The sequence below is a fragment of the Monodelphis domestica genome, chromosome 2 (assembly GCF_027887165.1).
Source record: "Monodelphis domestica isolate mMonDom1 chromosome 2, mMonDom1.pri, whole genome shotgun sequence".
Lineage (NCBI taxonomy): Eukaryota > Metazoa > Chordata > Mammalia > Didelphimorphia > Didelphidae > Monodelphis > Monodelphis domestica.
The window spans coordinates 507,488,883-507,495,525 of NC_077228.1; positions in this window are offsets into that span (position 1 = coordinate 507,488,883).

Here is a 6,643-nt window from a genome sequence, read left to right on the forward strand (position 1 = left end):
GTTAATCTTCCGGCACATTACCTAATTCTGGAGGTTATTTGTCGTATGTCAGGCTGGGGAATTAATCCATTTGGAGGCAGCTTGGCTGCCCCCTCCCATTCTTCCCCCTTCCTTTGCCTTAGAACCTTTCTCTTGGATGCTCTGATCTGGTCTACTGTCAGAGGGGAAAGGGCAAGGAGGACGATAAGGTAGCTCCTTTCACTGACTCTTGGTCATAGAGAGCTGGAGCAGTTGGGGAAATTGAGGCCAGGAAGGATTGTAATTTTGCCCAAGGTCAACTAGTGTCAAAGATGGGATTTGAACCCCTGGTCTCGTGTCTTCAAGGAAAATGCTCCTTTCCTGGCATTGAACCGTCTCTTTTGCTAAGGAAAAAAAACATGGCGGTACAGGAGACAGAGCGTTGGGCTCAGAGTCAGGCTTCAGATCTTACCTTTGACACTTAGTAGCTGTGTGACCTCGGACAAGCCACAACCTGTCTGAGCCCCAATTTCCTCCCTTTTAAAAACAGACAATCGTACCTACAGCTCCCACCTTGCAGGATTTTGTGAGGATCAAATGAGATAATTTCTATAAAGCACTTTTCAAACCTCAGTGTGTCATATAAATGTCAGTTATTATTAAGGAATAAAATAACCCTGAAATAGAATTCATGCCCACTCTCTGTCTCTGCCTTCCTACTCTCAAATCATAGGATTGCAGATCTAAAAATGGAGGGGGCTTCCAAAGCTATGACTGGGACAGCCCCCTCATTTTTTGTTGTTGTTGTTCAGCGTTTCAATTGTGTCCGATTCATTGTGACCCCATTTGGGATTTTCTTAGCAGAGATTCCAGATGGTTTGTCTTTTCCTTCTCCAGTTCATTTTACAGATCAGGAAACTGAGACCAACAAGGTTAAGTGACTTGTATAGAGTCACACAGCTAGTAAGTGTCTGAGGCTGGATTTGAACTCAGGTCTGCCTGACTCAGAGCTTAGCACACTATCCACTGTGCCATCTAGCCGCCCCTGTAGTATCAGGTCTTGTCAATTTTCTGTTTTCCCCAAAGGGAAATACCTCCTGATCTGCTTTTATGCCAGCACCTTCCCTCTTTTGGTTACTTCCAATTTATCCTCTACATATCTGGCTTGTACATAGTTGTTTACTTTATCTCCTCCCTTAGAATGCAGCATCTTCGGGATTCAGGACTATCTTTTGTCTTTATGCCCCAGTGCTTAATATGGTGTCTGGCACACAGTAGGTGCTTAATAAATATTTATTGACTGAATTGTCAATTCTGCATCCATTACTCCTCTCTAGTCTGCATGAGAGTTCAGCCCCTCTTCTGGCTCTTGCCTGGATTATCACATTAGTCCCTTAATTGGTCTTTGTATCGCCAACCTGGCACATGTTATTGTTCTTATTCAGTCATTTCAGTTGTCTGACTCTTCATGATCCCAGCAAAGACATTGGAATGGTTTGCCATTTCCTTCTCCAGCTCACTTTACAGATGAGGAAACGGAGGCAAACATGGTGAAGTGATTTGCCTGGGGTCACAAAACTAGTAAGTGTCTGAGACCAAATTTGCCATTTCCTTCTCCAATTCATTTTATAGGTGAAGAAACTAAGGCCAACGGGGTTAAGTGACTTGCCCAGGATCACACAGCTAGTAAGTATCTGAGCTCAGGAAGCTGAGTCTTTCTGATTTTGGACTGGCACTCTATCCACTTCACTGTCTAGCTATCTCTTTTACAGAGGAGAAAACTGAGGAATTTAAATGGATTAGCCAAGATCACTATATCAAGGGTGGGATTTGAATCCAGGCCCCATAAGTTAAGAGCCAGTGTGTGTTCTAACTACCTTTAAGAGCCAAATCTTCAGATATCTTTGATTTTTCTGCCATCCCTGTGGGTTTTAGAGTGGCCATTTGGAAGAAGCATCTCTCCAGTGGGTCCACATATATCTATGCACAGTAAAAGTGTGAGTATTTTATGCCTACGTGCTGCAGTCCAGAGATCACAGTCAAGGAGATACCTGGATGCTCTGTCTGGGCATCCTTCCTTAGGTCCCATGGAGATTCCTGTTGTGACATGGCCCCATCTCCTCTGGTTCTGATCTCAGTGGAGATCGAGAAAAACTGGTCACCGCTGCTCAGATAATCATTTCATGTGTTTCTTTGTGGCAGGAGAAAGAAACCAACTTCTCTTTCTTTTTCCTTGGAGGTTCTAGTCTTATTCCCCATAACTCTCCCAATTTTCAGCTTGGGACCTCATCTAGAAAGTGAAGTATTCGTGGATAGAGAGCCAGACCTGGAATCAGGAGGACCTGAGTTCAAATCTGACCTCAGACATATCCTAACTGTTTGACTCTGGGCAAGTCACTTAACCCTGATTGTCTTGTCCTTGGTGTTCTTCTGTTTAGAATGAATACTAAGGAAGAAGGTAAGGGTTTTAAAAAGTCATTCATTCACACAAGCACTTATTAAGCACTCACTAGAGATGAGTTTAGGGCAGCTAGGTGGTTCAGTGGATAGAGCCCCTGGTCTGGAGTCAAAGACCTGAGTTCAAATCAGACCCCTGACACTTACCAATGTGACTCTGGGTCAGTCACCAAATCCTGTTTGCCTCAGGGACCTCATTTGTCAAATGAGATGGTGACGGAGAAGGAAATGCCAAACCATTCTAGTAACTTTGCCAAGAAAACCCCAAATGGGGTCATGAAGAGTTGGACATGACTGAAATGACAGAACAGCTCGAAGCACCTACTGTGTTCCAGGCATTGTGCTGAGGACTTTACAAATATCTCACTTGGGGCAGCTAGATGGCATAGTAGGTAAGAATGCTGATTCTGAAGTCAGGAAGTCTCATCTTCCCGGGTTCAAAATCTAGTCTCTGACACTTACTAGTTGTGGGACCTTGGGTAAGTCTCTTAACCCTATTTACCTTAAAAAAAAACCCAACCCTTGGCATTGCCTCTGGAAGTCCAGGAAGCCGTATAACTAGCCCCTTTATATGCAGTTTAACAGATGAGAAAACTAAGGCACAGAACAGTCTCTGTGACAGCAGTAGTATAATAACAGTAACAATGTAATATAATAATGTTAATAATAATTAATACAAATAATACTACTAGCTAATTAATAAATATTACTGCTAACAATAACAGTAACGTGTAGTATAATAGAAAGAGTATTAGTTAAAAAGTCAGAGGGCTTGGATTCAGATCCCGCCTCTGACACTATCTGTATAATCTTGGGTAAGTCATTTCACTTCCCTAGGACTCCGTTTCCCCATATGCAAAATGAGAAGTTGGACTGGCTTAGATCGGAAGCTCTTTGAGGACAGGAACTGCATTTTGCCTCTTTCTGTATCCCCAGCACTTAACACAGTGCCTGGCACATAGTAGTCGCTTAATAAATCTTTATTCTCAGGTCCCTTCTTAGCACAGATCTGTCTTGGATTAGACAACATCTAAGAACTACAGCTTTGGAACAATGCTGAGTGTGGCTCTTGCCAATGCTCACAATTACCCAGATGCCTTTGCTCCAGTGGCCAAGCCTCACATCATTCACCAGGACCCACTATAGGATAGCCAACAGGGATCCACAGAGACACTGAGAGTCAAATAGACCAGAGGGATTAAGAATCAACCTGTGATAAAAACACGAACCCTGCCATATTTTTATTACCATCTGTTTCATCACCACTGGCATCTTCTCCCATATTCCCATTGGCAGCTGGCAGGAAGAGGCCACACCCTTGCCCGCCTGCCTCTGGGTACCATTTTCTTAGCAGACTGGTGCCTCCCCACATTCAAAGCCAGCAAGGAAAAAAAAAAAGCAAAAGGCAGGTGCTGACTCCCTGTCTTCTCCCCCTCCTATTTATTTGACTATTCTCTCCTGGTTCAGGTCGTCTCATTATTTCTGATCTGTGCAGCTTGCAGCTTTCAAGCCTTCATCTCCCCCTCACCCATGTGCAATGTGTGTCAATCAAGCGATGAGAGGAGCCAGCCCAGCTTCACATCCTCAGCATCTCTGCCCCAGGACATGAGCAGATGCTGACAGCACCCTTGCAACAAGGTGGAAGGCTGTTGTTTCTCTTTTTCATATTCTCCTTATCAGGGAGGATGTTCAAATAAGATTGGAGGGAGTCGTTCCCCTTTGCCTCTGTCAGAGCACCCACTAGCTTGGGTGGCCTTGAGGATCTAGGAGTGATAAGAAATAGCTTTTTCTTCTTTCTTTTTTCTTCTTTTGCAATAGCGTTCTTTTCAAAAGAATTCGGGGGTTGTTGCCAATAACACCTCTTCTGGAGCCAATTTAGATTCTGCAATCAAGCAGTATGTTTTGAGTTGAGTCTCAGCCAAGGAAGGCTCTAAGATGGGTGGAGGACCCTGATTGTCATTCTCCTCTCTTGGGGGAGGGGGCAGATAGGGACTGTTTGTATAGGATCACAGAACCATGTCAGATGGACATCTCTACAAGTTTTATAGCCTTAGAGTTGCCTAGGACAACTGAAGAGAAAAATGACTCAGAAAAAGTATGTTACAGGTAAATCTTGAACTCAGGTCTTTTGACTCTCATGTCAGCTCTCTATCAGTTGGAACCCTCTGCCTCTTATCTAAAGGTGAGAGTAGTGGATGGAAAAATGGGACATGCACAATGGTTCTAAATATTGGAAGCCCGGGCAACAGAACATTTTGTCTATGATGAATTGAAATCAGAACCAAGGAAGTTCTCCTTTGAGGCTGAAAAAGGGTGAATAAAGGGTGGTGGTGGTATCTCATGGGATCATAAGTCTAGGGGTAGAAGGGAACTCAGAGGATATGTAGTCCATCCCCATCATGTTACAGATGAGGAAACTGTAGGAGACTAAATGTCTTGCTTAAGGTCAAAAGGATGGTGAATGTTGTAAGCAGGATCTGAATCCGGATCCCCTGACTCCAGAGCTTATACCTTTTTTTTTTACAGTGTTCTTTTTCTCATATGATTGCTATTTTTTAAACCAAAGGGATCCCCAACTTTTGGGGTTAAGGCCATCCTATTTGGAGATGATGGTGTGAGGATAGAGGGTTAATGGAAAGGGTCCTCAGAGGGATCACGTAGACCCCTTTGGGGTCATTTAGTCCAACTTACTCATTAAAAAAACCAAATGCTTACTTTATGTCTTAGTAACAAGTCTCGTTTCTTATCCAAGATTTCAAATGCTTTTAATAATGGGTGTCTGATGCTTTTCCTTGTAAAGTACTGGATGCCTACAGTTTAGTAAATAGTTCAAAGTCCTCTGAAGTCTGGAATTTCTGGGGTCTGTCTCAACAGATTGTAATATATTTCGAAAGTACTTAGCACTTCAGTGTAGCATATTTTTTACTCACTAAAAATAAGTTCTATTAAAATAATTTTCTTATACAAATAATAACAACTCTAAAGCCAAAGGGCAAGGGCTCAGCAATCAGGGTTAAGTGACTTGTACAGAGTCACAGTTAGGAAATGTCTAAGGTCACATTTGAACCCAGGACCTCTTGACTCCAGCCCTATTACTCTATCATCTGTGCCACCTAGATGCCCTTCCTTTTGTGATCATTTAGTCCAATTTACTCATTTTTACTGACAAGGAGGGTGACTTGTCTTGGGTCACCCAGGTAGGACTAAATGACCACAAAAGGGTCTACATGATCCCTCCATGGACCCTTTCTATTGTCCCTCTATCCACACACCATCATCTCCAGACAGGATAGCCTCAGCCTCAAAAGTTGGGGATCCCTTTGGCTTAAAAAATTAAATGGAAGCTCTGGGATTTGAATTCAGGACCTTTGCCTCTAAAATATGGCTCTCCACAAATAGCTGATCTACCTTCTGTGATAAAGGATGGAAAGGTTTGCAATTTAATTGTGTTAAAGGATGGAAAGGTTTGCAATACCTTTCCATCCTTTATCACACTTCCAAGAGGCAAAGAAGAGTCTGAAGCAAGGGGTGAGAAGGTAGCGCATTGCCAAGCCTGTTTTCCTTCGCTTCTTTGCTCTTTGAAAATGGGAGGAATAAGGTAAGGGGCAGCTGGGGAAGGCTTGTGGGAGCAGAATAAGCAGAAGCTATCCAAGTGGGAGACAACAAAATATGGCGGTCAGAGGCAGCCCACCTGCTCAGAATGCCCCTTTCACCTTGGCTCATTCTGCTGCTGATGCTGCTGAGGTTCTCCCTCAATGAGCCTTCTGCCAAAGCTGGCTCCTCCTCTGGAAATGCCCCCCTCATTTTCTGGAACAATCTGTGCCCCATTTTTGCCTCTAGCTCCAGGCCACTCCAGCCACTGTTGGCCAGCTCTTGGTGCTAAGGCTCTGTCTAGAAGAGTTACTGGCTTGGCCTGAGAGGGAAGGAACCCAGGTGAGCCTGGGCGATGGAGGCACTGTTGGCCAGCAGAGCCCAACTCTAACCTGGGTGGAATTTCCTGAGGAAGCCCAGAGGGAGAAAGGCAGAAGAGGGAGGCAGCCTTGGCGATGCCCAGCTTGGATCTGGGAGGCATTGAAATTCCGAGGCCGAAGTCCCGAGACAAAGATCATAATGAGACAGGAAGGTGGCATAGGAAGGAGCCCATTTGCATGACAATGAGCAGAGCCCAGAATAGAAAGCTGGAGGGATGCAAGGGTGAGGTTGGCAGCTGGGCTAGTTTCTCTCTCAA